General features: G+C 39.3%; 2 non-coding genes across 2 annotated transcripts; one reads left to right on the top strand and one right to left on the bottom strand.

Annotated features, from left to right (window-relative positions):
* Positions 1-373: 373 nt before the first annotated feature.
* On the bottom strand, positions 374-477 carry LOC130950796 (small nucleolar RNA R71). Its single transcript, XR_009073730.1, has one exon. It is a non-coding gene; the product is annotated as a small nucleolar RNA R71 (small nucleolar RNA).
* Positions 478-8,842: 8,365 nt separating this feature from the next.
* On the top strand, positions 8,843-8,950 carry LOC130948572 (small nucleolar RNA R71). The gene has a single exon (XR_009073099.1). It is a non-coding gene; the product is annotated as a small nucleolar RNA R71 (small nucleolar RNA).
* The last annotated feature ends 1,599 nt before the right edge of the window (positions 8,951-10,549 follow it).

Raw genomic sequence — 10,549 nt, 5'->3', positions numbered from 1 at the left:
TGCAAGGAAGATGCTTGGTGACTTCACTTCACCAAATTTCAACTTCCATGGAAGAAGCATCTCAATCCCTGCCATTAGAGCAAATAATTTTGAGCTAAAGCCTTAATTAGTTTCTCTGATGCAACAGAATTGCAAGTTTTATGGACTTCCATCAGAAGATCTTTTTTAGTTCTTAACTGAATTCTTGCAGATCTGTGATACTGTTAAGACCAATGGAGTTGATCTCGAGGTCTATAAGCTTATGCTTTTCCCTTTTGCTGTAAGAGACAGAGCTAGAATATGGTTGGAATCTCAACCTAGAGATAGCCTAAACTTTTGGGATAAATTGGTCATGGCTTTCTTAGCCAAATTCTTTCCTCCTCAAAAGCTAAGCAAGCTTAGAGTAGATATTTAAACCTTCAGGCAGAAAGAAGGTAAATCCCTCTATGAAGCTTGGGAAAGATACAAGCAACTGACTAAAAAGTGTCCTTCTGACATGCTCTCAGAATGGACCATCCTGGATATATTCTATGGTGGTCTATCTGAATTGTCTAAGATGACATTGGACCATTCTACAAGTGGATCTATTCACCTGAAGAAAATGCCTGCAGAAGCTCAGGAACTCATTAAAATGGTTGGAAATAACCAGTTTATGTAGACCTCTGAAAGGAATCCTGTGAGTAATAGGACTCCTCAGAGGAAGGGAGTTCTTGAAATTGATGCTCTGAATGCCATATTGGCTCAGAACAAAATGTTGACTCAACAAGTCAATATGATTTCTTAGAGTCTAAATGGATTGCAAAATGCATCCAACAGTACTAAAGAAGCATCTTCTGAAGAAGAAGCTTATGATCCTGAGAACCCTGCAATGGCAGAGGTGAATTACATGGGTGAAACCTATGGAAACACCTATAATCTATCATGGAGAAATCATCTAAATTTTTCATGGAAGGATCAACAAAAGCCTCAATAAGGCTTTAACATTAATAATGGTGGAAGAAACAGGTTTAGCAATGGCGAGCCTTTTCCATCATCCTCTTAGCAACAGACAAAGAATTTTGAGCAGAACCCATCTAGCTTAGCAAATATAGTCTCTGATCTATCTAAGGCCACTCTCTGTTTCATGAATAAAATAAGGTCCTCCATCAGAAACTTGGAGGCACAAGTGGGTCAGCTGAGTAAAAGGGTTACTGAAACTCCTCCTAGCACTCTCCCAAGAAATACAAAACAGAATCCCAAAAGAGAGTGCAAGGCCATAACTGTGATCAACATGGCCGAACCTGGAGAGAGTGAAAAGGCAGTGATGCCTTGTGAGGAAAACCTTAGAGAACGTCCACTGGCCATTAAGGAGTACCCTAATGGGGAACCAAAGGAATCTGAGGCTCATACAGAGACCATAGAGATTTCTTTGACCTTCCTATTACCATTCATGAGCTCTGATGACTATTCATCTTCTGAAGAAGATGAAGACATTGCTGAAGGGCAAGTTACCCAGTATTTAGGAGCAATCATGAAGCTGAATACCAGCTATTTGGTAATGAGACTTGGGAGGATAAACCTCCATTGCTAATTAATGAACTGAATACCTGGGTTCAGCAAACCTTACCTAAAAAAAATAGGATCCTGGTAAATTCTTAATACCCCGTATCATAGGTACCATGACCTTTGAGAAGGCTCTGTGTGACCTAGGGTCAGGTATTAACCTCATGCCACTCTCTGTAATGGAGAAACTAGGAATCTTTGAGGTACAAGCTGCAAGAATCTCACTAGAGATGGCAGATAAATCAATGAAACAGGCTTATGGACTAGTAGAGGATGTGCTAGTGAAGGTTGAAGGCCTTTACATCCCTGCTGATTTTATAATCCTAGACACTGGGAAAGATGATGATGAATCCATCATCCTTGGCAGGCCTTTCCTAGCCACAGCAAGAGCTGTGATTGATGTTGACAGAGGAGAGTTGGTCCTTCAATTGAATGAGAACTACCTTGTATTCAAGACTCAAGGTTCTCCTTCTGTACACATGGAGAAGAAGCATGAAAAACTTCTCTCAATACAGAGTCAAACAAAGCCCCTACATTTAAACTCTAAGTTTGGTGTTGGGAGGCCCCAACCATGCTCTGATTATCTGTGAGGCTCCATAAGAGCCCACTGTCAAGCTATTGACATTAAAGAAGCGCTTATTGGGAGGCAACCCAATTTTTATTTATCTATGTTAAATTTCCATGTTCCATTATTATTTCATGTTTTCTTTAGGTTGATGATCATGTGGAGTCACAAAAACAACTACAAAAATCAAAGCAAATTCAAAAACAGCATTAAAAACAGCACACCCTAGAGGATAAGATGCCAGTAAGAGTAGCAGAATGGGTGTTAAACACCCAATCTGGTACCATTCTGGGCGTTTAATGCCAGAAATGGGCACCAAACTGGCGTTTAACGCCAGAATAGAGCACCAAGTTGGCGTTAAACGCCAGAAACAAGCAATAGCTTGGCGTTAAATGCCAAGAAAGGTATAAAAGCTGGCATTTAACGCCAGAAACAGGCAGCAGTCTAGTGTTAAACTCCAGAATTGCACTCTAAGGGCGTTGTTGCACGCCTAAATGGAGTAGGGATGAGAAGTCCTTGACCCCTCAAGATCTATGGACCCCACAGGATCCCCACCTACCCCACCTCTCTCTCTCTCCCCCTCACACATGTCTATAACACTCTACCCAAAATACCACTCACCTATCAAATCCTATCTTCTTCCCTATATTCTCTTCACCAATCACCTCCATCCCTCTTCCCCAAAATCCCCACCTATCTCACTTTTCAAATTCAAATACTTTTCCCTCCCAAACCCACCCAATTCCATTCGGCCACTCTCCCTCTCTTTCCCTATAAATACCCCTCTTCACTCCTTCATTTTCACACTTCACAATAACCTTATACCCCCTTGGCCGAACCTATCTCTCATCTCTGTCTCCTCCAATTCTTCTTCTTCTCCTTCTTTCTTTCTTTTTTTGCTCAAGGACGAGCAAACCTTTTAAGTTTGGTGTGGTAAAAGTATTTTTTTTGTTTTTCCATAACCATTTATGGAACCTAAGGCCGAAAAAACCTCTAGAAAGAGTAAAGGGAAGGCAAAAGCTTCCACCTTCGAGTCATGGGAGATGGAGAGATTCATCTCAAAGGTCCATCAAGTCCACTTCTATGAAGTTGTGGCCAAGAAGAAAGTGATCCCTGAGGTTCCTTTCATGCTCAAGAAGAATGAGTATCCAGAGATCCGACATGAGATCCGAAGAAGAGGTTGGGAAGTTCTCACCAACCCCATTCAACTAGTCAGAATCTTAATGGTTCAAGAGTTCTATGCCAATGCATGGATTACTAGGAACCATGATCAAAGTATGAACACGAATCCAAAGAATTGGCTTACAATGGTTCGGGAGAAATACTTAGATTTCAGTCCGAAAAATGTAAGGTTGGCATTCAACTTGCCAATGATGCAAGAAAATGCACGCCCTTACACTAGAAGGGTCAAATTTGACCAAAGGTTGGACCAAGTCCTCATGGATATATATGTGGAAGGAGCTCAATGGAAAAGAGACTCAAGAGGTAAGCCGGTTCAATTGAGAAGACCGGACCTTAAGCTTGTGGCTAGAGGATGGTTGGAGTTCATCTAACGCTCCATCATTCCTACTAGCAACTGATCTGAAGTAACTGTGGATCGGGCCATCATGATCCAAAGTATCATGATTGGGGAGGAAGTGGAAGTTCATGAGATCATACCTCTAGAACTCTACAAGGTGGCTGACAAGTCTTCCACTTTGGCAAGGTTAGCCTTTCCTCATCTCATTTGTTACCTATGCAGTTTAGCTGGAATTGTCATAGAGGAAGACATCCTCATTGAAGAGGACAAGCCCATCACTAAGAAAAGGATGGAGCAAACAAGAGAGCCCACTCATGGACCTCAACAAGAGCATGAGGAAATTCATCAAGAAATCCCTGAGATGCCTTAAGGGATGTATTTTCCTCCACACAACTATTGGGAGCAACTCAACACCTCTTTGGAAGGCTTGAGTTACAACATGGACCAACTAAGGGTGGAGCACCAAGAGCACTCCATCATTCTCCATGAGATTAGAGAAGATCAAAGATCTATGAGGGAGGAGCAACAAAGGCAAGGAAGAGACATAGAAGAGCTCAGGCGTTCCATTGGATCTTCAAGAGGAAGAACTAGCCGCCATCACTAAGGTGGACCCATTTTTTGATTTTCTTGTTCTTATTTTTCTGTTTTTCAAATTTGGTGCTTTATGTTTGTCTATGTTTGTGTCTTTACTACATGATCATTAGTGTCTAGCGTCTATGCCTTAAAGCTATGAATAATTCCATGAATCCTTCACCTCTCTTAAATGAAAAATATGCCTAATTACAAAAGAACAAGAAGTACTTGGATTTCAAATTTTATCTTGAAATTAGTTTAATTATTTTGATATGGTGGCAATACTTTTTATTTTCTGAATGAATGCTTGAACAGTGCATATTTTTTATAGTGAAGTTTATGAATGCTAAAATTGTTGGCTCTTGAAAAAATGATGAACAAAGAGAAATGTTATTGATAATATGAAAAATCATGAAATTGATTCTTGAAGCAAGAAAAAGCAATGAAAAAAGAAAAAAAATTAGTGAAAAAAATGGCAAAAAAAAAGAGAGAAAGAAAGAAAAAGAAAAAAAAACAAGCAGAAAAAGCCAATAGCCCTTTAAACCAAAAGGCAAGGGTAAAGAGGATCCAAGGCTTTGAGCATTAATGGATAGGAGGGCCCAAAGGAATAAAATCCTTGCCTAAGCGGCTAAATCAAGCTGTCCCTAACCATGTGCTTGTGGCATGAAGGTCCAAGTGAAAAGTTTGAGACTGAGTGGTTAAAGTCGTGATCCAAAGCAAAAAGAGTGTGCTTAAGAACTCTGGACACCTCTAATTGGGGACTTTAGCAAAGCTAAGTCACAATCTGAAAAGGTTTACCCAGTTATGTGTCTGTGGCATTTATGTATCCAGTGGTAATATTGGAAAACAAAGTGCTTAGGGCCACAGACAAGACTCATAAAGTAGCTGTGTTCAAGAATCAACATACTGAACTAGGAGAATCAATAACACTATCCAAAATTTTGAGTTCCTATAGATGCCAATCATTCTAAATTTCAAAGGATAAAGTGAGATGCCAAAACTGTTCAAAAGCAAAAAGCTACTAGCCCCGCTCATCTAATTGGGACAAAGTTTCATTGATATTATGAGATTCATTGTATATTCTCTTCTTTTTTTTCTATTTTATTTTCAGTTGCTTGGGGACAAGCAACAATTTAATTTGGTGTTGTGATGAGCGGATAATTTATACGCTTTTGGCATTATTTTTAGATAGCTTTTAGTAGGATTTAGTTAGTTTTTAGTAAATAATTATTAGTTTTTAAGCAAAATTCACATTTCTAGACTTTATTATGAGTTTGTGTGTTTTTTTGTGATTTCAGGTATTTTCTGGATGAAATTGAGGGACCTGAGCAAAAATATGATTCAGAGGTTGAAAAAGGGATTGCAGATGTAGTTGGATTCTGACCTCCCTGCACTCGAAATGGATTTTTTGGAGCTATGGAAATCCAAATGGTGCGCTCTTAATTGCGTTAGAAAGTAGACATCCTGGGCTTTCCAGAAATACATAATAGTTCATACTTTGCTTGAGTTTTGACGACACAAACTGGCGTTCAAACTCCAACTTCCTGCCCTATTCTGGCGTTAAACGCCAGATACAAGATAGAAGCTGCAGTTAAACGCCCAAACTGGCATAAAAACTAGTGTTTAACTCCAAGAAAAGTCTCTACACATGAAATCTTCAATGCTCAGCCCAAGCACACACCAAGTGGGCCCGAAAGTGGATTTCTGCATCATTTACTTATTTCTGTAACCCTAGTAACTAGTTTAGTATAAATATAATTTTTTACTATTGTACTCAGATATCTCATTTGGAACATCTTTGGACCTTTTGATCATCTTTTGATCACTTTGGAAGGCTGGCCATTCGGCCATGCCTGGACCTTCATCACTTATGTATTTTCAACGATGGAGTTTTTGCACACCATAGATTAAGGTGTGGAGCTTTGCTGTTCCTCGAGTATTAATGCAAAGTACTATTGTTCTTCTATTCAATTCAAGCTTATTCTTATTCTAAGATGTTCACTCGCACTTCAACATGATGAATGTGATGATCCGTGACACTCATCACGATTCTCAATTTATGAATGCGTGCCTGACAACCACTTCCGTTCTACCTGCGAAAGCTAGAGTGTGTATCTCTTGGGTTTCTAATCAACGATTCACATCGACTCCCCTCTGAGAATGGAGCATCTGAATCTGAGATTAGAACCTTCGTGGTATAGGCTAGAATCAATTGGCAGCATTCCTGAGATCTAGAAAGTCTAAACCTTGTCTGTGGTATTCCGAGTAGGATCTAGGAAGGGATGACTGTGACAATCTTCAAACTCGCGACTGTGGGGCATAGTGACAGACGCAAAAGGATCATTAGATCTTATTCCGACACGATCGAGAACCAACATCGGATTAGCCATGCGGAAGCTGTGCCTGGTATTTTTCATCCGAGACGAGAAATCCGACAGTTGATTAGCCGTACAGAAACCGTAGAGGACCATTTTCACTGAGAGGACGGGAGGTAGCCATTGACAACGGTGATCCCCAACATACAGCTTGCCATGGAAAGGAGTATGAATGATTGAATGAAGACAGTAGGAAAGCAGAGATTCAGAAGAAATAACGCATCTCTATACGCTTATCTGAAATTCCCACCAATGAATTACATAAGTATCTTTATCTTTATTTTGTGTTTATTTATCTTTTAATTATCAAAACTCTATAACCATCTGAATCCGCCTGACTGAGATTTACAAGATGGCCATAGCTTGTTTCAAGCCGACAATCTCCGTAGGATCGACCCTTACTCACGTAAGGTATTACTTGGACGACCCAGTGCACTTGCTGGTCAGCTGTGCGAAGTTGTGAAGAGACATGTGAATCATGGTATTGCGCACCATGTTTTTGGAGCCATGCCAAGGGATAACAATTTCTGCACCAAAGACATAGACTAACACTAGAAAATAAAAATGAGAAAGTAATTAATATAGATAAATAAGATTGGGTTGCCTCCCAATAAGGGCTTCTTTAATGTCAATAGCTTGACAGTGAGCTCTTATAGAGCTTCACAGATGCTCAGAGCATGATTGTGACCTCCCAACACCAAACTTAGAGTTTGAGTGTGGGGGCTCTGTCTGACTCTGTATTGAGAGAAGCTTTTCATGCTTCTTCTCCATGTTTACAGAAGAAGATCCTTGAGTCTTAAACACAAGGTAGTCCTCATTCAATTGAAGGACTAACTCTCCTCTGTCCACATCAATCATAGCCCTTGTTGTGGCTAGGAAGGGTCTTCCAAGGATGATGGATTCATCCTCATCCTTTCCAGTGTCTAGGATTATGAAGTCAGCAAGGATGTAAAGGCCTTCAACCTTCACTAAAACATCCTCTACAAGTCCATAAGCCTATTTCATTGATTTGTCTGCCATCTTTAGTGAAATTCTTACAGCTTGTACCTTAAAGATCCCTAGTTTCTCCATTACAGAGAGTGGCATGAGGTTGATACCTGACCCCAGGTCATACAGAGCCTTTTCCATGGTCATGGTGCCTATGGTGCAAGGTATTAAGAACTTTTCGGGATCCGGTTTCTTCTGAGGTAATGTCTGCTGAATCCAGGTATTCAGTTCAGTGATGAACAATGGAGGTTCATCCTCCCAAGTCTTATTACCAAATAACTTGGCATTCAGCTTCATGATTGCCCCTCGATACTGAGCAACTTGCTCTTAAACAATGTCTTCGTCCTCTTCAGAGGAAGAATACTCATCAGAGCTCATGAATGGCAAAAGTAAGTTCAGTGGAATCTCTATGGTCTCTGTATGAGCCTCAGATTCCTTTGGTTCCTCAATAGGAGACTCCTTATAGGTCAGTGGACGTCCCTTGAGGTCTTCTTCACTGGGAATCACTGCCTTTTCACTCTCTCCAGGTTCGGTCATTTTGGTTATAGTTATGGCATTGCACTCTCTTTTGGGATTCTCTTTTGTATTGCTTGGGAGAGTACTAGGAGGAGTTTTAGCAACTCTTTTACTCAGCTGACCCACTTGTGCCTCCAAATTTCTGATAGAGGACCTTGTTTCAGTCATAAAACTGAGAGTGGCCTTAGATAGATCAAAGACTATGTTTGCTAAGCCAGAGAGGCTCTGCTCAAAATTTTCTGTCTGTTGCTGAGAAGATGATGGAAAAGGTTTGCTATTGCCAAACTTTTTTCTCCCACGATTATTGTTGTTGAAGCCTTGTTGAGGCTTCTGTTGATCCTTTCATGAAAAATTTGGATGATTTCTCCATGAAGGATTATAGGTGTTTCTATAGGATTCTCCCATGTAATTTACCTCTTCCATTGCAGGATTCTCAGGGTCATAAGCTTCTCCTTTAGAGGAGGCTTCTTTAGCATTGCCTGATGCAGCTTGCAATCCAGTCAGATTATGAGAAATCGTATTGATTTGCTGAGTCAAGATTTTGTTCTGAGCCAATATGGCATTCAGGGTATCAATCTTAAGAACTCCTTTCTTCTGAGTCATCCCATTATTCACAAGATTTCTTTCAAAAGTGTACATGAACTGGTTATTTACAACCATCTCAATGAGTTCCTGGGCTTCTGCAGGGATTTTTAGATGAAGGGATCCACCAACAGAATAGTCCAAGGATATCTTGGACAGTTCAGACAGACCATCATAGAATATACATATGATGCTCCATTTTGGAAGCATGTCAGAAGGACACTTTTTGGTTAATTGCTTGTATCTTTCCCAAGCTTCATAGAGAGATTCACCTTCCTTTTGTTTGAAGGTTTGGACTTCCACTCTAAGCTTGCTCATCTTTTGAGGTAGAAAGAATTTGGTCAAGAAAGCATTGATCAACTTGTCTCAAGAGTTTAGGCTTTCTCTAGGTTGTGAGTCCAACCATATTCTAGCTCTGTCTCTTATAGTAAAGGGGAAAAGCATAAGTCTATAGACCTCGGGATCAACCCCATTGGTCTTGACAATATCACAGATCTGCAAAAATTCAGCTAAGAACTTATGAGGATCTTCCGATGGAAGTCCATGAAACTTGCAATTCTGCTGCATTAGAGAAATTAATTGAGGCTTAAGCTCAAAGTTGTTTGCTTCAATGGCAGAAATTGAGATGCTTCTTCCATAGAAGTTGGAAGTTAGTGCAGTATAGTCACCAAGCATTTTTCTTGCATCTCTGGCATTGTTGTTGGGTTCGGCTGCCATGTATGCTTCTTTTTCGAAATTCTCTGTAAGGTCCTCTTCGGAGTGTTGTGCTTTAGCTTCTCTTATCTTCTTCTTCAGAGTCCTTTTAGGTTCAGGATTAGCTTCAACAAGAATGTTTTTATCCCTGTTTCTGCTCTTATGAAAAAGAAGAGAACAAAAGGAGTAGTAGAATCCTCTATGTCACAATATAGAGATTTTTTGATGTGTCAGAAGAAAAGAAGAATAGAGAAATAAGGTAGAGAGAATAAGAAGAATTCGAACACAGAGGGAGAGAGAGGGTTCGAATTATAAGTAGAAGAGAAGTATTAGCAAATAAATAGAAAGAGATGAGAGAGAGAGAGATAGTATTAAAAAATTAAAACTAAACCAATTAGTTAATTAAAAAGATTTTTGAAAAAGTGGTTAGTGATTTTCGAAAATTGGAAGTGGAAAGTGGTTAGGTGGTTTTGAAAAAGATAGGAAATAGTAATTAGTTGAAAAAGATTTAAAAATAATTTTGAAAAGATAAGAAGTTAGAAAAAGATTTTAAAATCAAAATTTTAAAAAGATATGATTGAAAAAGATTTGATTGAAAAAGATATGATTTGAAAAGATATGATTGAAAAAGAAATTAAAAAAAGATTTGATTTTTTAAAATTGATGACTTGACTAACAAGAAACTAAAATATATGATTCTAGAATTTAAAGATTGATCATTTCTTAACAAGAAAGTAACAAACTTGAAATTTTTGAATCAAAACATTAATTATTAGCAAGGATTTTTGAAAATGTGATATGAAAAGATAAGATTTTAAAATTATGAATTAAAACATGAAAAATAAAAAAAATTCGAATTGGAAACAAAATTACCTCCCTTGTGTCATCCTGGCGTTAAACACCCAGAATGCTATCCATTCTGGCGTTTAACGCCCACTTGGCTGCCTCTTTGGGCGTTTAACGCCCAGCCAGATATCCTGGCTGGCGTTAAACGCCAGGAATCCTTCTTTACTAGGTGTTTTTCTAAACACCCAGAATGCTGCCATTTCTGGCGTTAAACGCTCAGAATGCTGCCCATTCTGGCGTTTAACGCCCATAATGATACCTTTACTGGCGTTAAACGCCCAGAATGATAGCCATTCTGGCATTTAACACCCAAAGTGCCTCTTTACTGGCGTTTTATTGCCAGTGAGCTCTTTTTCTTTGTGATTCTTCGGC

This window comes from Arachis stenosperma, chromosome 1 (assembly GCF_014773155.1).
Source record: "Arachis stenosperma cultivar V10309 chromosome 1, arast.V10309.gnm1.PFL2, whole genome shotgun sequence".
Lineage (NCBI taxonomy): Eukaryota > Viridiplantae > Streptophyta > Magnoliopsida > Fabales > Fabaceae > Arachis > Arachis stenosperma.
Note: the sequence above shows the minus strand (reverse complement) of the source record. Positions and strands in the feature narration are given on the sequence as shown.